The sequence below is a fragment of the Crassostrea angulata genome, chromosome 1 (genome assembly GCF_025612915.1).
Source record: "Crassostrea angulata isolate pt1a10 chromosome 1, ASM2561291v2, whole genome shotgun sequence".
Classification (NCBI taxonomy): domain Eukaryota; kingdom Metazoa; phylum Mollusca; class Bivalvia; order Ostreida; family Ostreidae; genus Magallana; species Magallana angulata.
In genome coordinates this window covers 3,972,219-3,997,931 of record NC_069111.1, presented here as the reverse complement: position 1 = coordinate 3,997,931, position 25,713 = coordinate 3,972,219, and the positions used below count along the sequence as shown (strand labels likewise).

Below are 25,713 nucleotides of genomic sequence, written 5' to 3'. Positions count from 1 at the left end.
CGAGTAATATTATCTATATTTCGCCACTTCTTCACACTTTTCACCGACCGCCATTTCTGTTGGCGAGTTTTGTGCGATTTATGTTCCAAATAAAGCGAATTTTCTATTAACACCTAGTAAAATTCACAGCACATCGAAACAAAATTGGGAACGGTCGTCGCTAATTTTACGACTAGATTGTTATTTGGCAGAATTTGTCGTAGTTGTGCTATAATTGGATTTCGACACTTTTCCACAGCATTTGATCGCTTCAGATGGTACATGGGTGTCGACTATTTTATGGAAAATCTCATTTATTTCCCGCTTTTAAATCTTTTAGACCTTGTTCAGAATACTTTAAATTAAGTTTTCTAAAATTTCTCGTAAGAATTATTGTTTTATTATCAAATTTCCCACAAATTATTAACACCGTTTACATTTATTCTATGGGAAATTTAGCCCGTTATCGAATTTCTGTACAAGAAATAAACGAAATAAAGACAAATATATATTAGAAAAATATATTTTAAACAAATAAAATTTACCAAATTCTATTAACAAACATTATGTTTAGATTACATAGATCTTTTTTATATTTTCCCTGACTGTATTTTTTTCTTCTTTTTTTCTTCTTTTTTTTTTTCCAATTTGGTTTAAAAATTGTGAGAAGTTTCGTTTTAATTTCATTATTTTTTCCATTGTATTGATTTGTTTAAAACTTCAAATAAATATATAATATCCATTAGAAAAAATAACTGTGTTGCTATCCTTAACTTAAGATTATACGAAAATATCTTTTATGTTTTTAAAATTTAGATTTCTGTTTTTGAAATCTAATAACTACGATTTTCAAAAACAAAAACTGGTTGCTTGTTTTTTTTTTTATACATGTAGTCTATCGTAAGAAATTAAATAAATAGTTTTTCAGATAATCTGGTGTAATATGCATTGAGCTCTTTATATTTAACTTACAAAATTTAACCCTTCTACCAATTTTAAAAATCCTGTTAAATTTTACATAGCTAGCACGGGCAAAAACACAGTACCCTTTTCGCAAAATCAATTATTGTTGTTTCATTGCATTTTTATTTGTGTTTTATCAACTTTAAAGTAGTTTTTTGCCAGCTTATAATTCGCATGACATTTTGTTATGGCATAAAATATCTCTCTCTCTCTCTCTCTCTCTCTCTCTCTCTCTCTCTCTCTCTCTGGCGGACACCCCGTTTACCAGTCAATCGTTAAACAGGCCCAGTTTCTTCCACTATTACGCGGTAACGGCTCTATAGGGACGCCGCTGTATAGGAATTTCCAGTTCTTCCTATGCCGGCTTTGTCTCCGTGAATCTCTCCTTGGAGCCGTTAAACATTAGACAATGTCTCTTTCTCCCAGGACCTTTGTATCTGGTCACTCCACGAGGTTACTTTATGATGAGGATCGATTGCTGTGGAATAAAAATGGATCCAATATCCGACCTGATATTAGTCTCGGGTGAAACATCAAACTCCTAAAAATATTCAGGATATAGATTTAACACTTCACTGTATATTTTGGAGTTCGTATTAGCTAAAAACGTTTTAAAAGATATCTTAATTTAAAATTTAAGAAAATGATAATATTTTGTTCGTTAATCAATTTTGGAATTTTTCAAAGCAGTTGCGAAGGAATATTTATTCCCGGGAAAATCTGTTGGAATTTCTTGCAGCTTGAATAGAAAGAACCTTTTATCATTTTTTTTTTTTAGTTCTTATTCTCAAAAAATTGAACAACAAAATGATAGATGTATGATTCCTTTCTTTGGTTGGGATATTTTCTACCACCAGTGATGTTAATTGGAAACTCCACGTGTTATGTTTCCATCACGTTCTGATAGTCTTCAACATCAGTACGATAACTCTGTAGATAAAATGTGTTTTAAAACTAATAAAATGTTGCATTTATCTTTAAAAAATGATTAATATAAACACAAGTATCAAAACGGTTAAAATGTTTCTCCGTCAATAAGAAAGAAAATTTTACATTCAAAATAATATTTTGGCATATTTCTGTTTCTATAGTGCAATTATTGGTTGCATAAGTATGATATTTAGATTCTTGCAAAGGTTAAAAAGAGGAGCTGAGGCATTTTGTAAGAGCGTGCAAACGAACTACAGTTGATTAAAATAAAAATTAATAATTCAAATTCTATCTAATATTTCATTTGTTTACAACTCACGGGGCGAGGAAACACCTAGATCTGCAGAAAGCAGAATCTGGTTAGTTTACAGAAAATAACATAAAATTGAACAGTTACATAATATACAGGACAGGATCACAAGAGAGGTGTCAATCAAGCTGTTGTCAAGACAACCGCAGACCGAGCTTGTGTTTTGCGTTGTTTCTGTAACTAAGTCAACAACCTGCTTTGTGACTTTCCCCCAAAATCAAAACAGGATTAACTTGTCCATTTATTTCAGAAAAAAATCCAATAGAAGACAAGTCCAATCTCTATAACACTGTGTTTAAAATAAGCGCCCCCGTATATGTTTTATTATAGAATTAAGTTAGGAGCTCTACTTAGCTCAGTTTATTTTAAATTTTCCTTTATCTTTCATAGATATGCAAATTGGATGGTATCAACATTGCTACATGTAAAATAAAGATCTAAATTTACATATCATCGATTTTAGAAACAGTTGATTCGTGTCAAAATGTCAATGTGTCCTGAATTAGGAATATCGTTAACGAATCAGTTTTTTGCAAACTATTTTACGGGAAGTGTACCATTTGACCAACAGTCCTTCCTCCGAGGATACACATACTATATACCAGTTGGTAATTCAAACAGGGGTGAAACACGGTCTCATTTCATGGTTTGCCATATTGATATCATTAGGCCACACCAATATAATTTCTTGTCCGTCGGAAATTCAGTGAAAAGGGTACGAGCGGGCGAGCCATTAAAAAATTATTTTTTTATTTGTAGCTAAAATTTTAGGCGTTACATGAATAAATTTGAGCGGACGATCATATTTCTTCTACTTGTTTCTGATTTATAAACTAAAACTATTTTAAATGCGAAAAAGCGGAAATAAAACAGAAAACAGCGCAGAATTTCTTGGATGTGGGATATTAATAATAATATTATATTTTGTAAAGTTCTGATTAAAGGAGCATGGTCACGATTTTGGTCAAAAATTATTTTTTCGATTTTAATGTTTACAATGCTTCAGTAAGGCATTTTGAATAGGCAACCAAAATTTGAGTGTCTTTTGTTGAGTTAAAAGCGAGTTACAGAGCTTACAATTCTTCGCTTTGTAAACAAAGATTTTGTTTACATTTTGAATGCTGAAGGGAAAATTCAATTTTAGACCTAAAATGAATGTGTTAAACGTTAGGAACTGTTTATTTTTTCTTAAAATGAATTAGAAGATAGACAAATCAGGTTGTAAAAGATTTTTTACTAGTATATTGAACCTATGTAAACAAAAACAGGGCAAGAGCCTTGTTTACATGACGAAGAATTGTGAACCCTGTATTTTGCTTAAAACTCATCGACTGGCATCCAAATTTCATTTGATCATTAGAAATGCATTCCTTAAGCATTGTAAATAATAAAAACAGAAAAATAAAATTTGACCAAAATCGTGACCATGACCCTTTAAATACGAGCTCGGAGGGTCCGACGAACAAGAAATTATATTGGTATGGCCTAACACGTCAGAATTAACTTGGTGTCTTCAATGCTGCGCTAAACTTCAAGGCAGAGGACATGTACATATATATGTATAATCTAACTATATAATCGCCCTAAAGTCTTATTAACTATTGACTTTAAACTTCAAGTTTTGATCAAAATCAAGATAAAATCAAGATATTCTTAAGAGTGCTTATTTATTTGAAAACTGAAAAAATGTTCAAAAAGAGTTAAAAACTCATACTAGCTAAATCCATAATGGCAATTACATAATTGACAAAATTGTGAAATATGTCAGATGGAAAATGCGTACATATAAGATATTAGATTTATCGACGATATTTAGTCATTTTACTTCACTTACCTTTAATCATTTGATACGAATCATTTAAAGACAGATTTGAACATGAACTATTGACTTGAAATATGTTACGTCCTAAATATATCTTATATCCGTTCCTTTTGCAATTTTCATCATTTCACTATCACTTTAATAGTGCAAACAAAATTGAGTTGAAATTATAATGTCGTTAATATACAAATAAAGTCTTTAAATATTGCCAAAAATGGCTTACATAAAAAAATTGAAACATAAAATGCATAATAAATTTTTTTGCAAAATTAGCAAGATGCGAAGAACCCGGATTTACGGTATAAACAGTTGCAGATATTGCAGAAAAACATCTAACCCGTGTCTTTGTACTGCTCGAATATAAACTCAACTTGATGAACATGTCTGTGAATTCATAGAATAAAAATAAAAAAAACTTAGGCTCAAGATTGGATTTATCAACCTATAGTATGGTATACCCCAAAATGCAAGATCGAAAAAATGATACTTTGTGCTAATTCAATTTAAAACTCAAGGCCAAAAATAATTTAAACTGAAACTCATGATCAAGATCGAGGTTGTGAGATCTTGCGATGGTTCAATCTTAAAGCAAAAATGTGAGATTCTCACTTACATTAAAGTACAAGCTAGAGAAAATCAGTAACAATTTTACATGCTGGCTCAGTTCAAAACTCAAGGCCGGAGTTTCGTGTCATGATGTGATTTAACCTAAAATCGTTTATGGAGTAATTGAGAGAGAGAAAAAAAGGGAGAGAGAGAGGGAGAGAGAGAGAGAACACTAGCTGATGACTTAATCTGAAACAAAGCTTCCAAGATAATAAACGTTAATTTGTTAGGATCAACAAATATATTTGGAGGTCACGTGAATATAAAGACATGTTTATCAAATTGGACCTTCGAATTAATGAAAAAAATATCTCGCATTTGCTTTAAAATGCACATTGAATCTGAGATCAGTGATGTATAATGACAAGTGTTTCACGTCACTTCCGGAATGTAACAGCATGCGCGAGACTACTTGTGTATGAATGGCATAAGTGTATGCAATTTGAACGGTGTTGGGTTTGCCTTTAAAACACCAGGAAAAGAGATATTTCGCACTAGTAAATATCAACAAATATATGCACTGATGGTTTCATTATATAACTTGTACTAGTGTAAAATGTGACAGGACTGAATCCATTTATAATATTACGAAATGTGGGTCTTGAAACTTCGATTCGTTTCAGTTAGTTCCTACCACATCTTAAATCGAAAACCCGAACTTGATTTAAAAGTAAAAGTGGTCTACAGTAGTAAAATTTAATTTGCAATTACCATGCTTCGTCAATTAAGCCCTGATCCAATTAATCATTCAGATGTGGATAATACTGACAGACTTGATAACAATAATTGACCCTGCTAGTATACCCCATCCGTATGGACAGTAATTGCTGGAGTATCCTTGGCATTTATATGGACGCCGTCAGTCAATGGAATCGAGCAGTGATTACTGTGTGTGTCAAATTCAATCCAGTACATATCTGTGTGTAAAAACAAATGAAACAGATCTCTCTCTCTCTCTCTCTCTCTCTCTCTCTCTCTCTCTCTCTCTCTCTCTCTCTCTCTCTCTCTCTCTGAGACTTTATATAAATATTTCACTACAAAATAAAAAAAAAATACCTGATCATTTATTCAAAGGTTTAAAAAAAGGGATAGCACTTATTAATTTGTCCTATTATTTCATTTGAATTCGTTGAAATCTATATGGTAAGATGACACAATACAGACTATGCAGTGTTCTAGAATTTTGCCGACCATGACAGCTTGCGGAATGCTGAAATTCAAACTTTTAAACATTTCAAATTAAACATCAATATCGATAACAATGGTATCCTGTGCATTATTTATGAATAAAAAGTTCGAATACGGTAATATCTAAACAGCACTGGTATCTTATTTAGCACGTATTGTTTTACGGTCTCCCATTGGATACTTCTTCAGTGTTGGAGGTAGAAAAAGTACGTATCAAATCCGTGGTCGGGGAGCTGATTTAATGCAATTCCTGTGTATTGATTAAGGGCTTGAAAAACAGCAGATGTGCAGAAAACAGTAGCTTCTGAAGTGGCACAAATACAATCAATACTTTAGCCACTGAAAACAGTGTGGGAAACTTCCTTTTAGGATTTGCGCAATGATAAACCTGCACAATAAAATGTTCATTAAAAGGAACTCAAATTTGCGCATTTCTCGTTTGTTTCTTAATTTATGCCATTAACACTGTTCTAAATCAAACAATTTAATTGTGGCGGTGCGAAACAATAGAATACATCGGAGTATGAAGAGGCTACTTTGTTTAAAAAACGCAGCACATAACTAAATGTTTTACGTTTCTTGTAAATGCTATCAACGATATTTCTTCAATTCGATGTAAATTATCGATAAACCGTTAAAAAAACTGAAATGCTTTTGAATAAAAATGATGTATTGTGCAGTATTGCGTATCGATATGATCTGATGATTCTTAGTATCTATGTCATCTTCGATCCTCTCCATCCTGTAGAATGAACTTCGTGTACAGCGGGTGGGTACCAGCACGGAAGCAGATAAACTTCTTACATAGAATCGAAGAATACCTCTGTCCAATTTTGATGAAAAAGACGACGTATATAAAAACAAAAATAACTTTGTTTCTTCGATTTTAGATTTCAATAATTTCTTTCTATTTTCTTTATATTAATATGCGATTATTTTTTGTTGAGTATGTTCTTAGCGGATTAATATAATAATTAATGAGTTTGGCAATATAGGCCGCTCTTTGACAGAAGACAAGAAAGGTCTTTGGGATATATTTTTTCATGGGCAAATTTTAACATTGAATTTATGTACAACTGTAATCTGTGATTTTTCGCAAAACGTTTATATTAAATAACAATGCATCGAGAACGATTGTTTGCTTATGTTTCCTGTAGTGCAAGCAGATGTAAATGATTTTGCACTTTCCTTATATAGGAATTTACCTTTGCACAATGCAATTGATTACATACGTATACAGCGTAGCGTAACTCAGGTACAAAAATACACGTGTAAATCAGTAAGTAAGACAATCGGGGAAGAATATATCCCCCCCCCGCCCCCTGAGTGACCGAGATTGATCAGAAGACGTCTAGGTCTAACCTGTCTTGTATCTGTGTGCTACGTGAAGCTGTTTTTATTCCCCCCCCCCATCAATAGTGGATCTCGGCAATTTAGTGTTTGATGGAGTTTTTATGTCTGATCACTGGGAGTAAAAATTGTCAGACTTGGAAGAGATTTTTCCTGATATGTAAATCTTAATCATAAATTCCACTTTGAGTGTAGTCTCCCCTTTACATTAACCGACAATGCTCTATTAAACCTTACTTGTACATGCATAAGATACATGTTTCTGTGTTTTCATGCATATTCATGATATTTAAAATCAATTGCACCATCCACTTCCTCTATACAATGAATGTCTGCAATAAACTTTTTCACTTGTCACACAAATAACCAATTCTTGAAATTGTTATACATTCAATCGCCATTCGGAATACCTCAGCGCAGATCCTTTCCGTTGATTACCTGGTACATAGCCTCGGGCTTCGTCTGCGCCAGGGAACTCACATGGAGAAGCCATGTTGACTGTGATGATAGTTTTTACGGCCGCCTCGGGCGGTCCTGTGATGTATATACGTACCGTGGAGATGTGTGTGTGTGTGTGGCATTACAAACACAAATAAAGCTTGTATTTTTGCTTCTCTCTCTCCTTCTATATACACAGAAATTCGGGGACTTTATTTGGTTATGTTATGTATGTGATATTATTTACGGATTATTGTGGTTTTTAGAAATTTGTTTTAGAGGTAGGTGACGAACATGTTTAAACTATTTTTGATATTTGATATGGGCCTAAATAGGCGCGGAATTAATTTTTTCTGAAGTAAGTTCGCATTTAACTACTTTACAAATTCAATACGTGAACATATTAGCATATTAAGCACTATAAACATAGAAAAAAACGATGGTGGTCCTCTCGTAAGTTAAGTTGGGATCGCAAACAGGAACCAAATGTCGAGGAAGGCGGAATCGCCGGCGATGGGGAGGATTCCAGTGTCGACACCTGACACCTACCATTTAGAGTCACCTGATTTACACCTGCAGCGTCTACAGCAGTAACCTCCTCCCCTGTCTACGTTGTCAGGCAAACAATCCCCGCCCCCGTTGTAAAGAGTTTATTTTTATTTATTGCCGCTCTTAAAAAGTTCATCAAACCGAGCTTTTATGTTTACTTATGACCAAAATATGCACAGTTCAATCTGTGCCTGTGTTTTAGTGTGATTTGATATTGACCAGGCAATTTGTCTACCTATACGATACGTTCCTTTAACTCACCTTTTCCTATCAATTTCCAAGTTAGGGATCACACATCTGGACTACTTTGTATGTACATTTGCGTTTTATGACCTAGGTCCATAAAAATTTACTTGTCTGTCCGACTCTTATATCCTAAAGGAGCATGCGTGTAGGTAATTATTTGTTTTAGTGTGTAAACTTGTAGTAAAAAGACTTATTCTCTTTTGGGTTGTAAATTGTCTATATTGCCAGATAATGATAACGATACGCTGCCGCGGGGCTCTACACTCTCCCACCTTCCTAGACAAGGTTTGGGCGACATTTCTCTTGGCGGGGTCCAGGTAGAAGGGCACACAATGTAATTTGGGTCGGTTTTGTGTAATACTTTACAGAATGAGAAGATCGACTGACTGTTTGTTTTCTCTCTCTTTGCTTTATTTTCCACCACAACGGAGGCAACGGTATTTTGGAATCTCGATATGTAACCTTACCCTGTAAATCGGAGAAGTCTGAATTTCCTCAGTCAGGTAACTTCTCGTTTCACAGGGTATATTTACCAATCGGGACTGACAACACGGAGCCAGGAGTTGCCCGCTGGGTCGAACAGGTCTGTCATTTAGGGGGAGTTTTTGTCTTGTTCATTGATCATGTGATTCAACCTACGTACATAGCTGTATTAAAGAATTTACCTTTTGCTATTTATTGTATTATCTTTTTTTTCATCAGTTTAAGAATATGTTTCTTTTGTGGAGTATTTTGATAATTGTAAATTTGATTAAGTAATTTATCACGGCTTCAACAACCACTTAATGTCATTTGTAGTTTTTCCCATTTAATTACTACAATTTTGAAAAGCCCCATGGGAATTCAAAATAACTATCATTTAGATTTTTGTAATTAACAAATATTTGGATTGTTTAATATGGATATTCTGAGCCTTATCTGTAATATCGTTTTGATTATTTACAGAAATAATGGGGAAACTATTTCATATCTTTCAAAACTTTTACTTATTAAATATATTTATATTACCTGATTTTGTATATTTGATACAAACAATGATTTGAAATGTTAAAATCCCCAGAAGTTTGTAAGGATAAGAAAATAATAATGTATTCAATGCATGTTGATTATCTAGTGTAAATATTATGATGGAATAAACCTTTGATTGTTCAGAATTTTAATCATTTAACTGAACATCATTTAAACCCTAAATGTCAAACTTTAATGACAGGGATAGATTTGATTTGTCTTTTGTGTTTTTCATAATTATCAATTATTTACCTGAACATCTCAGCTAAAAAATCTCAGGTAATTGCCAAAAAAATATATATATATATAAATAATGTGATAATGTGAAATTCATGCAATGCAGATTTTGATTATTTTTTTCTGAGTGTTTGAAAACTGTTGGTTTAATCAGCATTTATATTTAAGATTATAACATAAAAATTACTGAACAATAACGAAATGACGGGAGATCAGGAACTACACGGATTTCGTGGACTCGTCATTGTGGGTTGCGTCTGGTCTATCTCTGTCATCTGTTCACGTTTCCGGGTGTTGGCTGCCGTACAGTAGAAACTAACCCCGGGACAGCATTGGGAGACCTAAGTACGGACCATTAGCCGTTTATTGCACGTTAAATATAGGCTATCTGCCTGCTGGTGAAATAGCATCCGACATTCGGACTAGGGATTTATAAAATCTTCTATATTATTATCTAATTAACTAGTCTCTGTGACCTCAATTTCAAAATGTTGATATTTAGGTCACGTGGGTATTCTTTTGTCATTTACACCATATGTACAAAATTATAAAAGAATGTCGAGAGAAAAAAAATGTACCGAAACGAAAACAATTCCTGCATGCTGTATTTGTATTGTGTTGTTTCATTCAGATGAGATGTAGGTACCCTTGTCAATAATTGAACCCAGATGAAACTCTCATAACCAATCTGCACTTTGCTTAGGAAGGAGTTAGACCTTCCTTTGTCTTTCCATTCTGCTGTAGTTGTTTCCTCTTTTGTTAAAAAGGGGAAACAGAATTCAACAGCGATGCCAACAAGATAGACATTTTGCCAGCAAAAATGGACAGTTGCAACCCCCTAATAAACAACTGATGTTGTTTTTGTTCACTGAAATCCTGGGATAATCTGAGAAGTTTTCAGCTTCCCCCGTCACATCATTGTCAGGACAGGGAGATTTCTTCCATCACATTTATGGCTTAAGATCGAAATCAGATACCGACCAACCTTCCAAAAGTCGAATAAAAAGAGCGAAAGTTACAAAATGCAGGCATCAGTATCAGCAAGAGGTTGTTTTTGTACAGCTTTGACGAACCCTTCCCCGTTTGAAGTGATGAGAACATATAATACAGGACAAAGAAATTCACTTATTTACAGTTCAAGTTGGATCAAACTGTTGCATCATAAGCTGGATTCGTTTTCTGCAAATATTCACCTGTCTTGCAAAATGCATATTTCAAAGGTTGAGTGAATGTCCGACACCTTGTAAATCTTATTATAGATAAACTGGCATACCTCAGTCTTCAAAATAAACCAGCATGGAAAATACGTCATAGGTGATCTATAAATTGCAGGAGGAATATGCAAATATTTTTAGGATAGATGATTGTTTACATATAACACTTATTCAAACCGTGTAGAGAGCCAATTTTAATATGCATTATCTCAGAGCAAAATCACCCATCCATTATTGCCAAACACAAGTGCATGTCCAAACAACAGCATGCACAGGACTTTCTACTTAGATATTCATTCAGAATATCTACACTGTGTGTAAATGGTTAAGGTGCAGATTTTATTGTGCCGTCCTTTTCCACATTTTTCTTTCTGTCAGCTGAATGAAGAAATAATTATAACACCTGTACTAATTATCACCTGGTTGCGACCTTACATTATAGTTACGACCAATGTCAAAACCTAAAGAGACCCCTGCACGTGTGTACACCATCACCTGACCAACTAGGTCCTACGATGTTTTATATTTTATTGCAGAATAAATGGCGTGGACAATGGACACAAACGTCCACATCCAACACGGGGCTATTCCTACACCTTCGCACCTGTAGTTCTCTTTATTTCATTATGCCGCCATATTTTCAATCTATTTCAGGACAGATAGACAAACAAATATACCGATTTTATGAAGGATGAAACAAGTTCACATAGATATAAAGTTAAATAAATTATATTTCGTTTGAAATAATATCCAAAATGCAATTTTAAACACACTGAGTTTGACATGTTGATGCCCTGCTAGAGATCTTTACTAACACTTACGTAAAACAAAATCTAATCGATTCTCTCACATTTATTAAACAAGGAATATATGTGTGTGACAATTGAATTAGATTACAAGGAGGTGCTGGCCAGAAGGATGCATTTCGACAAAGATATTAAATTCTGTGTGAACGAATCCTTGGAAGAGTGCGCAATCCAGCTTCTGCCTCATTACAAAGTCCGGTTTATGGCCGTCAGGCGGAATAAATGGGAGAAAATCGGGAAACCCCTGCCACTGATTGCCAGGGGAGGGAGGATGGTGGGGTTTTATGTCTGGTAAAAGTGTGACTGATTGACTTCTCGTGTACTCCACTAAATGGAAGCTAGCGACACAGGGAGATGGGATTTTTGTTCTGTAACACGCTATTACACAACTTCCCCTCCTTCCTGATACATTTATGACCCTTTTTAAATGTCAAAATGGAGTCTCAATCGTGTTTTAGGGAATTTCGATCATGTTGCTTAACGCTTCTTAGACCGATTTTGATAAAAGGACACTCTTGATCGGTCGGTGGTCCACAACATTGTCGCAATATCCCACATCTTTCCTCCAGTTTCAGAAAGTGCCATTTCCATTATTAAGATTCTGTAGTGGTTTGATATTTAAATCTAAAATTTTTATATTCTATTTCTTTAATTTTGTTGACAATAATGTGGCCGTTGGTTGGAAATATAGCGCAGAACTTCAAACCAACTTAAAAATTAATGCCAATGAAAAAAAAATATCCTACCAAATGTTTCGCGGTACACAGAACACTATTATTAAGGTAGTGTACTTCTTTTACGTAAATTGCCCTGGAACATTATAAAGCTTTTTAAACAGATATATTTTATTGCTACCATTAACTAAACTACTGGTAAAATTTAAAACCAAGTTAATTGAATGAATAAATAGAAAATGAGGAACATATAAACAAGTTTTAAAAATTTAAATTTCTCCCTCGGTGATCACAACTGGGTATAAAGATATATTCATTTCTGAAGATGATTTTCTTTACATGATAATTAATGATAGGGAACAAAGACAAAGGACACCGATCATGCATACAGATATTGCCAAACAGAAAAGAGTCGCAACCCATGCCAATAAATGAACAATCATCTGAAAAAAATATTATTCAAATTCATTCGACAAAATTATTTATGTTGAAAATTGTTGTAGTGGGATCCGAGCAGTATTTATGATATCTAAAATTGAATTAACTCCCTTTAATGACTGACGTAAAATATTACTACTGGAAGTAGTTGTTTTGCATTTTTGTTCAAAGATGAATCGTTTTTTCCGTAATTGTGCTATTCATTTAAAAAAACAACAAAATATTGTTATGGTTTGCTCTAATGTTGATAGAATTTTTTTTTACATGCACATGCCATTAACGACTATTAAATAAAGAATAAAGCTCCGGAATACTCATGGATATATATATAACATATATAAACAATTAGTTTCAGTGTTTTACAAGGTATTCAAAATGTAACCAAGTTGAAAACCAATAATACAGGCCTTCTGTGTTACAATGGGATTCGAACCTGCGACGCCGTATTACGGTCCTGTCATCGGAACTCTCGACCGGAAGTGAAAGTCTCCATAACCACCTCAATTAGGCGATCTTCAAAATGTTCCTATATTGCCTTTGCAAGGAAAATGAAATTATAGATATATGAAAAAAATATTATCAATATAATCATATTAAATCATATTGAATATTACATAACGCTAATACTTCAAATCATTTTATAATAGAAAAAAGTATAAAATCAAATACTATTAAACATGGTGCCTTTTAAAAAGCATATAAATGCAAAATATATGATATTTTATGCTATCATAAAATCTTGATGCTCTAGTATTCGATGAAAAGATTTTTAAGGTATAAATTCCCATTAATATCACATACAGATTTTTTATTGCTATAAAAATATTTTCTTACATATGAATGCAACACACTTAAAGTAAAATGATCGATATAGGAGCACAATCTGATTCAGTTTACATATTTGGTTGTTGATATTTGAATTTTCGATTTATTTTTTAAAGTTTACTCACATCAAAATAGTTTTTCTTTAAAATGTAAAATCAATAATTACTTGTAATTGTGTTGGGAGTAACTAACTGGATACATTTAGTGATGCATGCATTTTATTTCAAAGATATAATTAAAACAATAAAATTTTACAGTATATTATAACTAAAGGAATTGTGTGCGCTGGTTAATGCGAACAACCAGCATATCATAAGCTTGACGTTTAATAAAAAATATTAATAAAAACTCACTCCTAAAACTAAACTACTGCAATTCAGACAACAAATTTTGATTCTTTTAATGAAATCACAAATATAATAAAGACAATTTTCACAGTTTATAAGGCTTTTTTAATAATCACTTTTTATCATGTTTTAATCAAGTGAAAACACTAATCTTACAAAAGATTATCCACAAAGGGTATATGTATATGAACTCAAATCGTAGTTCGTCTACAGGCAAGTTTTATTTTTTATTAATATTAGAAATAGCACAAATGGTCTTCAAAACTTGATGATTATTTTCATGAAAAGACAAAATGAACTATAATTAGATATTTGTTAAATGCATACTCACAGAAACTCCGTCACTTTTATACCTTTATTTGCAAGTCCTCAAGTCTACGAACACTGCGAGCAGATTGCTAAATTCACAACTTTGTATATAATTATTTAAATGTGGTGTATTCACATATTTGATGTGGAAATATTTTTTAAAGTACAAAACATAATTGGAAAAGCTGTTAATGCATCTTTTTTTTGATATTGTATTATTCTAATACATGATTGTAAATGATTTGAAATAATATACCTTAATACACTAGGGCAGCGTTATGACGATAAAGGGGCAAATAAGATTGCTTGTAAGGAAAGAGGCAAAAACACATTATATACAAATATAATACAGCATTTGTATGACAATGTACGACAGTTATTGAAAAATCCGATAGTAACATACCGGTATTTAGATTTTATTGGATTATCTTAGTTTTTTTTAATAAGTTCATTTACAATAATTAAATAAGACGCTATTTCCAATATGATAAAAATCTCCAAACAGTATTAAATCTCAAGTTATTGGTTTTGCATACCTAACTGACATATCATTTTGTTTTGAAATTTAGATTTGTTTTTACACATTTGATAAATTAATTTATAACACTGATTCAACCTCTATAAATAACATCTGAACATCCACTATATAGAAATATTTATATCAAATAAAAGTATATACATATATGCAAAGGAAATATTGAAAAAAATATTGTTTTTTTTAAATTCTGCGAATTGTTATTACAAAACAAAGTAAACAAGACTGTTTCATGTTGTAAGACTGAGTGTACATTACGATTTCTAAAATTTTCTTTTATTTATTAATTTTGTTTTTTTTTTTTTGCATTTTAAATGATATCGAATAAATCAAATAACTTTTTGTAACAACTTTTCAAGATCGTCTTTTAAGGATTCCTCCCATGATTAATGAAATAATCTTATATCTTTAATAAATTATTTAAAAGTAAAATTCCATAAATAATACTGTACATAAATCTTATATTTAATTAATGCTTTATTTTTATTAGAATTATAAAACTATTACGAATAAAAACAAACATAAACTTTCACTTACTTACAATGTATTCTAAATGTACATCTACTATGGGGGTCATGAATATAATTTCTTCAACACAAATACATGGTAATATAGATAATTATATGGAGGATGACTATTAGGCCGAATGATTAAATCCTAGTTCAAAGATTACAATTCCATTACCATATCATTAGAATTTAGTTGATAATAGTGGAATCACTGTGTAGATAGATGGATAAATAACAGTATACAAACTTACGTTTTTGAGCTTAATGTTTTTGAAGCAAATACTTATCATATTATCCCATGTTAGAGCTATAAACTACATTGTACATCTTTAACATATATACACTTTTCATAAATCATAAAACATACTGCGTTATCATTTGTTTTGCGCAAGTTTAACATATGAAAACAGATAAATCATGTCAAAAGTTAATGGTTAAATATAGAAGCAATACGTTGCATTGTAACATGTCATTTAGTTGTGACCAAATACAATACTGTGATTACCACACAAAATACCCAGCATATGTTTTCAATCATAAAAAAGCCTAAAATTTCAAAAATAATTGATGAGAGAATACATGTTCACACTAATTTACCACACAAACCACCGACCCAGAGTCTTTCAACCTTACAATTAATGAAAGTACGGTCATTAAGTATGTTACAGACCGTAATTAAAATTGTTAAGGGAAAACATCATGGACAAGAACAAATGATGGATTGGTTATTTATTAAAATATAAAGATACCAGCATGTTAGAGTATAAACCTTCGGATAGTTGTTCCAGAAACAGGACACCCCCGTTAGTTGTAAAATATAACGGAAATGCAGGCAGAATCATGCCAGTATGTTCCGATTGTTATTTTAAACAATTAATTTTTTTTGTAAAAGTTGTAACTATTAAGGCTTATTTAAAGAATGTTATTTCTCTGTTCAAATGAAGTTGCTAAGAACTTAACAGTGGTCTCAGATTTAAAAGTAGACGTTATAGATGTAGTCACGTGATATAAAAAATACTTAGTCTAGCACACTTTTCAACCTAATTTCCATATGATTTCTTTATAAAAACATTTTGTCAAAAAATACAAAAAAACACAATAATGCATATATGCATACTTGCTATATATGCAAATTGTCTACTGGGTTTAAGGATAAGAGTTGCTATAATATACACATTGACCTTTTTTCTATCGATTTATGCCCACCAAACAAGCATGCCATAAAGAGATTCGAGGTGGCTGTATACAACATGATGAGGCGTAACGGTTGTCTATATAGGGGTGAAGTCGTTATTGAGTTGACACCTTTAACTTACATGTTCAGAATAAAATAATTACACGTTTAACGCTCTGTTCAGTGTTTGATCTTTCATCCATTTTGGCAATGCTGTTTTGGCTTTGAAAGCGGTACACGTGACCCGTAAGTCAACTACTGTGTCTATGGGATATCCCAGTCATTATCGAAGAATGTTGTCATTCATCTATCTAGGATATCATGTTTCTGGTTGAAACATAAAAAATATAATTCTTCCGCGTGAGATCATTGAGCATTGGGATGGTACGTAGGATAAACATCCTTAAAGGTTGTTCCGCGGCGTCATTAGCAGGGAGATTCAATGTGATCCAACAGTCGCTCATATGATGGGCCATAGAACAGAAAAGCTATACCCGCAATAAAACATAAACCACGATTGTCAATCTATGATCGAGGTCTTCCTAGGCATACAAAGGTTAATACATATAGTCTGAATTTTTAATTGGACTGCTCATGTTTCATCCGGAGCCATGATGCTAAAAAATGTACAGTTTATGGCTATAATGGCACTTTTAAGTGAATTTATTAAAATAGGAAAAATGTAATGGGAGCTAAACAAGATGTTATCAGAAGTTCCCATCTTATGCTATGTGCTTAAGTCTTTTTTAGAGTAAACACGGGCTGAAACTGCCAACTCACCCTGGATTTGCTTGATCAACTGATTTTATTATACCTCGGTGTTGCATTTGATAGTCTTTTAATGCTCACTATAATAACTTAATTGCAAAACTAGTATAAAAAAGTCAATAAAAAGGGAAAAATATTGCGTGAATCGTTGTTAATAGAATGACTTGAATACAATGAGAGGTAACGATACGAAAAAAGGACTAATTGGGCAAAATGTCATTTATAGACTTCACATCACGTGTTACTAAAAGCTAATTGTAATTAGCTTTAAAACTACTATGCTAAAGGTGCAATGTATAATGTTTATTTTTGCAAGACTTTAACACAAATACGCCAAAGACAAACGCCTACTATACTACATATTTTTGGACAATATTTTAGTTTGTCGTATATTTTGGATTTTGCATTTGTGTACTAGTATTGAGATATATTTTTTGTAAAACTGTCTTTTGTACAACGATTATAATTATATAATTATTGATATCCTATCAACCATTATGAATAAAACTATATTTATTAGGGAACAGTTTGCAAAGTAAAACAAAGCAAGAAAGAATTCAACATATGTTGCTGTGCCCTGACAATGTCATTTTCTTGGACTTAATTTCAGCAAATAATTACTGGTAAAGTTATACTGAACAGCAGCGGAAGATATGAGATTCTCCTGGTATTAAGGCGACGTAACCAGCACTCGGGAATAAATCAATCCAACTCTGTCGTTTTTATTTCAGAAAATTCAGCCTCCATTTGATTCCTCAGCACCTTGTGCGAAGCAAACCCGTAGGTCTGGGATCTGGACATTTTAATTGTAACAGAATCCGGTTTACATTGTCTCTTTGTGACGACTCAAATCATTGGTTGTCCCGCGTGTTATGACTGAAGCGCGCGCAAGGATAACTTGGTTGGCACTGGATGAAGGAAAGGCCTTTAATCAAGCAATAAAAAATAAGTGATATCTTTTCTCATACCTATGATTTATGACAAAAATAGGTATTCATTTACATAAATCTCATTACATCTCACTTTTATGGCTTATTTCGATCAAGGTTCCAGGAGACCGAAGTCGTAATTTTCGGCAGCTTTCGTTTTGATATTGATAGCATTAATTGTGTTCGGAACTAAATTTGATCGAAAGATTGGCTTATTTTTCAGGTTTTATTGCCTTGGTTGCCTTTTTGGTAGAATATAGAGTTCTACTTTTCATTAGTGGTCCTTTATCAAAGAATTCAATAACCATGCTTGCGAACGAAAATTTCTCTCTTAGCTTTGCAGATGGTATGGCTTACTGCTTTTATTTGCAATTGTTCGTTTTGTTTCCAGTGTTGGGATTAGTTGTTAATAGCAAAATACATCGTGGGCACTACACTGAGTAATCCCGCACACATTATAGATATAATGGAACACAAGAAGTTTTTGCTGTAAACAAGTTTACTGTAGATATGGATATTATATAAAACCAACAAATTTTTTAAAGTTAAAATTTAAATAAATTAAAAAATTTTAATAGTAAGAGTTAAAAAAATACTATTTGCATTAAAATATTTATCATGAAATATTAATTTGAACAGTTTGTCTACCCGTTTCTTGCAAATAATCAAAACATTTGCAGTAAAATCACCTCCTCCCCACAAAAATAAATCTTTATGAAAAAAACCATAGAAAGTTATAGAAGCAATATGTCATTTATTTGGATAAATGGCGAAATATAACAATATTTCTGATTCAGCTTTGGGTTTTGTTTTTTTTTTTTTTTTTTTAATAAATACCTAGGCCTGTTTATGTTTGGCCAAAAGTATTACATATTCAGTTACGTTAAAATGCATCGTCTGCTTCTGTTTGGAAGAATAAGAAAATCAGAAATTTTGCAAACTTTTAGATTTAGAAGTTCTAAAAACTTCTATTAAAAATACAAATTTTATGGGTTTATTTTAATCTTTGGAGACGAACCGATTTCATTTTTTAAAGAATGAATTAGAGTAACTTCTAGAAATACCGATATTCATGCATGAAAAGGGTTGCTAAAGTGGTCATTTAAATCATAAATACATGTAGTTATTTTGTTAAGAAGCGAAATAATGGAATAAAACGAGATTTTTTTAGATTAAAAAGTGCAAAACAAATTCTCAAGAACACGAAAACTTAGCTTGTGTTTATTATCAAATTATGATTCGTATTTTTTTTCTCCGGCCTACTTCTGTTATTGGTATACAGATTGATTTTTTGATAATGGTTATATACCGGTATGTATGCCCTCCAAATCGTACCATGCATGCATTCATATTTATACAGAAAACTATCGAAGATTGTGTCCACTTTATGGTTATGTAAGGCAGCTTACATGCATGTATGTATCTACACGACGTTATATTTAATTGTTTGGTAAACGTATAGTGTACAACTGGGTTTTAACGACGTGGCATTTTAAAAATACTCATGTAAACTGTCGTGCAACATCTTTTAAAATACTAAGAAAAAGTAGACAAAACTGGGAGGAAATCTTGACAAAATTTCATTTTGATATTATTTTTTATCTATATATACATACAATGATTGCACAACAAGAGCTCAACCTATCTTTAGGGGTTAGGTCTTTCCCAGAAAAAAAGGTTGCATATGATAATTCTACCAATCTATTCATGAGATAATTCCTATAGCAGAGGGATATCGGTCACTATTGGCAATCTTATTTGTGCCATAGCTAGGTGGTATATCCATTGTAAAATGATGAAGTATATACCTAAATACACCATAGCATATGGACCAAGCCATCATTAAGGGGTTAAGGTACATGAAGTTATGTTTCTGTTCTATTCAAACTGAAGCCATATAGATACACCATAGCCACATACACCACGACCTAATAACCATGTCACACTTTAGAAATGACTTCATGATGAAATCAATTTATTTTAAAATTTTATTTCGGTTAAATACAACTGTATCTAAGAAATGCTCTCATTTCATCAAATAAAAAGTACAATTATAAACAGTACCATTCGGTACTACGCCATCACTTTTCTGGTCTGAATGTGACATAATCAAAGTACTAATAGTACTGAGAGGCGCTTTGCAAGTTGTTTATTCTTTTTCAAAACAAACATGTAATTCAGTAAAGCCTAATCAGTAGCAAAAATTGTCATGTTTAAAAAAAAATATGATTTCAGTTTTTAAACTGCCCTTTTTAGAAATACCTTGGCATGTTCATATTTTGTCAAAACAACGCATATTCAATCACCGGTATTACATTTTCAATAACTTTAAAATGCCTGCATCATCTGATCCTTTTTTTAAGGAGACGATTTATCAGAGAACTTGCAAATTTTGAACTTTAAGAGATTATAAAAAAAATATACAAATTTTGTAAGTTACTGTTGTCTTTGGTGACGAAACAATTTCAATTTAAAAGAAGGGTTTAGAGTAACTTATAGAAATACCGGTATTATGCATGAAAGGGTTGCCAAAGTGTTCTTCAAATATTATACGGATATCATATTTCATATTCTATGTAATGAGTGATAATAGTTGAGATAAAGAAGTTCAATACACATTTTTTATCGAGTACACGAGAACTTGTGTTTATCATCAAATTATGATTCGTATTTTTTTTTTGGTCCATCCTTCTTCTGTTATTCGCATATCACTGATTGATATTTTGATAAACGCCATCATAACCATACTAAACAGAAATAAATTACATGTGCTTCATATTGTACCAATATCTGATTGATGTCATGAAGGAGATATCATGATATGATGATAATCAAAGTTTCGTATGACAGGTATAAACAATCTGTTTTTGACCAATAAGCATAAAGCACATTACAACTTATGAAATGATCAAAGAAAAAAAAAACAATTTTAAAAGAGAAAATATGAATTTATGGAATTACTTGCATTTGGCAATTTTATAAGGTCAAAGAACCCCAAGGTTTGAGCTATGTTGACTTAGTCTACATTGTTAGGTATCAGCGAGATAACTGTATGATAATTTTGAAAGATTTGTAAAAATGGATGGGGAGGGGCGATATTGGACATGATCGAAAGCAGTCGATAAATATACCATAAGTATTGATTAAGAAAATAATTAGAGCATTTTCTCCTTGGAAAACATGAAGGGAAGTCGTTCGATTTAGCATAACATAATCGAAATGTTTAATTTCTATGTGCTGTGATCACGGTGATGTAGTTCCAATAGACAACTTCAGGATGCATATATATGTAAGATTAATATTTGATAGATGTGCAAGTTCATTGAGAGAAATTTGGATACATTTTATGACGTAAAATGTTGTTTTGTCTCTGACACTTTCTATGCATGGAAATCCTAGAGAAATAGAATAAATACTTGCTAACGGTCTTCAAGGTCGAAATAACTTTTGGATTGATATATTAATTGTATAGTTTGTTTATCCTTTTTGCAATGATATTGATGCAACAGTGTGAATAAAGATTAGAACGTTGTTTGGAAGTCATTCCAGCGAGGATAAAACTGTCAACAAGAACTTACAAATTAAAATTTTACCTATTTTCTGAGTGTACCCCTAAAACGCAACGCATGCTTACATTGTACAAATGTTCTGTTAGTGCAGCATCATTCTATTGTCCCTCTCTAAAATAGCTGCTCTTAATCTTAACTTATATTTTTTCAATTTTTTCCAAAGTCATTTAACATATTTTAGACAAAAAGAAAAAAAGCGTTTTGTTTTTATAAAACAAGTTTGATATGACATGGTGACCGTTAAAGCAGAAGGTCGCTGTAGATGTTGATTAAAAAGAAATGAGTTGCTTCTGTATATTTAGAGTATTTGGAACCAAACAGTCTTAAGCGTATATTTCATGCATAGAACTTGGAATTGCTTTATCTGCATAGGATAAACTTGGTATGATGCATCATATCTACAAATGTTTCTCATAAATCATTATATGAACTGTCAAGATTTGAATTTATGCTAATAACAGACCTTATTTAGTTTAACTTACATGCACTTGGATCGTTCCTTAAGCTTAATTGTCAACGTTGATTTGATTTAGCTTTATGTACCAGATTTTAGTAACATATCAGTCTTGGACAATTACATGTGATAGGTTGCAACAGTTTTTAATGTATTGATTGATTTGTTTTTCTTTTTAATTCAAACAGTGGGTATATTGTAATAATATGCACATGTCAATGTTAATTCAAATCACATACACCTTTACACCTTTCGTTTACCTCTCGACATTCCAAAAATGGAACGTGTAAATTTTCAATAACGATTAAAACCATATTCAATATAAAAGTTAAATAAAAAACACTATCATTGTACATTATTCAGTAAAGTAACCAATTGACTTCAGTGCGTACAAGGGTTTACGTGTATGGATATTTACGTGCATATGTACATGTGTACAGTAGTATACGTCAGCAGAAGTGAAAGTAAAAAGTGAAAGTGAAACAGATGATGCAGAGAGTACCATGAAGTTGTCTACATACGTGTACGTGTCAATAGCCTTTATGGCGGTTAATTTGCTTTATTCAGGCACAAGAATGATGGACGCGCATTTCATATGACTTGTTTACCAATATACTATGCCATTTTAATAATACTTTTCAATCTAAACCAGAAGACACGATTGCTATATTTGACAGATGAAAGTTTTGCATCAAGTCGATCTCTGCTAGCAAATTCTTTTTATGTTGTACAAGATATATTTCGATATCTCCAGGACCGAAAGTAACTCACATAGTATGGTTTAAAGGGGTATGGTCACGATTTTGGTCGAAAATTATTTTCCTGTTTTGATGTTTGCAATGCTTCAGAAATGCATTTTCGATAGGCAACCAAAATTTGAGTGTCGTTTGTTGAATTGTCAGCAAGTAACAGATCTATCAATTTTTTGCCATGTAAAAAAAAACTTTTGTTTATATTTGGAATGTTGAAGTGAAAATTCCAGTTTTAAACTTAAAATGAATGTACTAAGCGATAGAAACTGTTTATTTATGCTTAAAATGAATAAGAAGATAAGTAATTTAGCTTAAAAAGATTTTTTACTTGTATTTTGAACCTATGTAAACAAAAACAGGGCACGAGTCTTGTTTACATAACAAAGAATTGTGAGTCCTGTATCTTGCTTATAACTCTACGACTGACTTTCAAATTTTATTTCATCCTAAGAAATGCATTCCTAGAGCATTGTAAACGATAAAAACAGAAAAACAGAATTTGACTAAAATTTTGACCATGCCCCTTCAACAAATTTTGTCACTTAAAACGTAAAGTAGGTAAAATTTTGAATTTTTAAACAAACTGCTTATTTTCTCTCGCTGCTGTATTTTTCTCTTTTGGTTTGTTTCTTTATTAATTGTAGGTTGCAGTTACTTTATTTTTAAAATTTATTTTTCTTGGTGGGGGGGGGGGCGAAAAGAAAACTTATCATAGCCTCAAAAGTTAGTAACGATAACTTCTGAAAGTCATGTATTCCCACAAGAAAACACCACATAGTCAGTGTGTATTCAAACATTCTTCGTTTTCTGTCCACAGATTCCGAGCAGCCATTGTACCGTTCGTATGACGCCATTGACGTGCCACCTACATAGATCACCAATGGAGGAGTCCATTATTATGCATCTTTTAGAAACAGCTCGGAGATTTACGAACCACGGTCGGTGTCCTCCATCATAAGCACATTAAATTTCTGACATAATACATATTCATATCTGCTTTTGTTTATTCAAACCTTTTGATGTATATTTTATCTCTCCATTGTAATTGGTTGTATGGAAACTTACGTAGTTGTGAATATCACTTGAGAAATGTTAGATTTTATCATGTGAAAAATTTACAATGCTACCATTTATTTCTCTCTGATCTTTTCACGTCAGCATTTTTATTACAGATGTAAATAATGATATTTGTAATGTGTGGCAGAAACTTGGCAAGTATGGAGTATACCATGAATCTACAATTTGGAGCCAACTACATGTACATACCCGTCGCGTGGTATTGAGAGAATATGATTGCAGGCATTAATAATTTAATAAAAATTAATACTATGACTTTTGATTAACTATTAAAGTAAATTCAGAAGTGCTAAAGTATGTTTTTCTTAACAATGTTAGTAAATTATTTTTGGCTTTAGTTTGAATTTTGTTTGTTGCAAACATGAAAAACAAATTAATAATAAAAAATCAACACCTTAGGTTTCTATCACCAGTCTTAAAATAATTAATGTCTTTTGGAGCATAAACTTTAATGTGTTAAGATGTATATTTATATACACTCTTTATGTAACATATTATAGACAATATTTTTTTTTTAATTTCACAATGTTAAATAATTTTTTTTGGTGTTTTCTTTTCAGTTTACATGCTCGCAATTCTTCCTGTATTTCACCGCAGATCAACATATGATTTTCCAATTTTATTTCTTCATAAATTGAAAGTATATTCCTAAAAATGTAATTGGTTATATCAATTTATTGTATTGCTGAGTCAATTTCAATTACATTAACATTTGACTTTAACGTTTTAATCACTCATAATGATTTGCAATAAGGCAACAGTATATCACAACAAATTGTATTCAGAGTATATAAATTGTATAATTTATTATTTATCTTTTAGAGGTCAAAGTTGAATGATAGGACAAAACTATTTCAGAAAAGTGTCAATTACCTCTTCTAGTCGGATCACGGAAAATGAGGTAAAATTTTATTTAAACAATTCAGGAAATTTTAAATGTTTGTTATTAAATCATATCAAAACTGTGTGTATTCCACTGATATTAAGCTGTTGCTAAGAATTCCATTATCTATAAATTTAATGTGTTTCCCCATGGAGTCCCTCAAGGTCACTCACTCTGACTTCTATCTGATTTGAGCACAGCTATGGCTGCCCCCAGCTAACTATGCGCTGATCCTCAGACGATTTGACTCTTAGTGGGCCAAAAAAACTGAGCTTAGTTTGACTTTACATGCGAAAAAATTATATGCAAATTTTTGTCGTTTTTTTTTTTGTTTAAAAGCAATCAAAAGGATTAAATCTTTCCATTTCATAAATGTACGAAAAAATAATATCAATCTTGCGAACACCAACATTGCTGGCACCCCATTAAAGCGGTTCGGGTCGGCAATACAATTCATTGAAATGTTAATGAAATGAAGGTCATAAATAATTACAGATATGTAATGGGTTTAAAGTGTTAGCCGGCTCACACACATTGCGGATACCGCCTAATTGACCCTTGTGTGGCATGGATTTCATCACAGCGCCAAATTACGCAAGCTGGGACAAATTTTGATGACAAAGTTATTGCCAGTTTATGTTCCAATCAGATAGATCGTAAAGATGTTTATATGTGTAGAATGCCGAGAGGGGTCCAGGCCCAGTTCCCCGCCATAGCTTCTGATTAAGTGTAGATAGTTTAGAACAATGAAACGAACACTCACACACATGTTCTCACGATCCGCTGTCGATTAATTAGCCCTGTCTCTAATTAGCCAGCACTCT

At 32.2% G+C, this 25,713-nt stretch overlaps 1 protein-coding gene and 1 long non-coding RNA gene across 2 annotated transcripts in view; both read left to right on the top strand.

The window, feature by feature from the left end:
• The window catches only part of LOC128185012 (uncharacterized), a 32,890-nt gene extending 8,484 nt beyond the window's left edge, over window positions 1–24,406 (top strand). The window contains exons 3-4 of the long non-coding RNA XR_008243805.1: window positions 23,747–23,867; window positions 24,102–24,406. This is a non-coding gene — a long non-coding RNA (uncharacterized LOC128185012). The remainder of the gene's footprint in view (window positions 1–23,746; window positions 23,868–24,101) is intronic.
• A 154-nt stretch (window positions 24,407–24,560) lies between these two features.
• LOC128184944 (homeobox protein abdominal-B-like) overlaps window positions 24,561–25,713 on the top strand; it is a 44,093-nt gene continuing 42,940 nt past the window's right edge. Inside the window, exons 1-2 of the mRNA XM_052854604.1 lie at window positions 24,561–24,662; window positions 24,829–24,907. The gene's annotated coding sequence lies outside the window, so the exon portion shown is untranslated. The remainder of the gene's footprint in view (window positions 24,663–24,828; window positions 24,908–25,713) is intronic.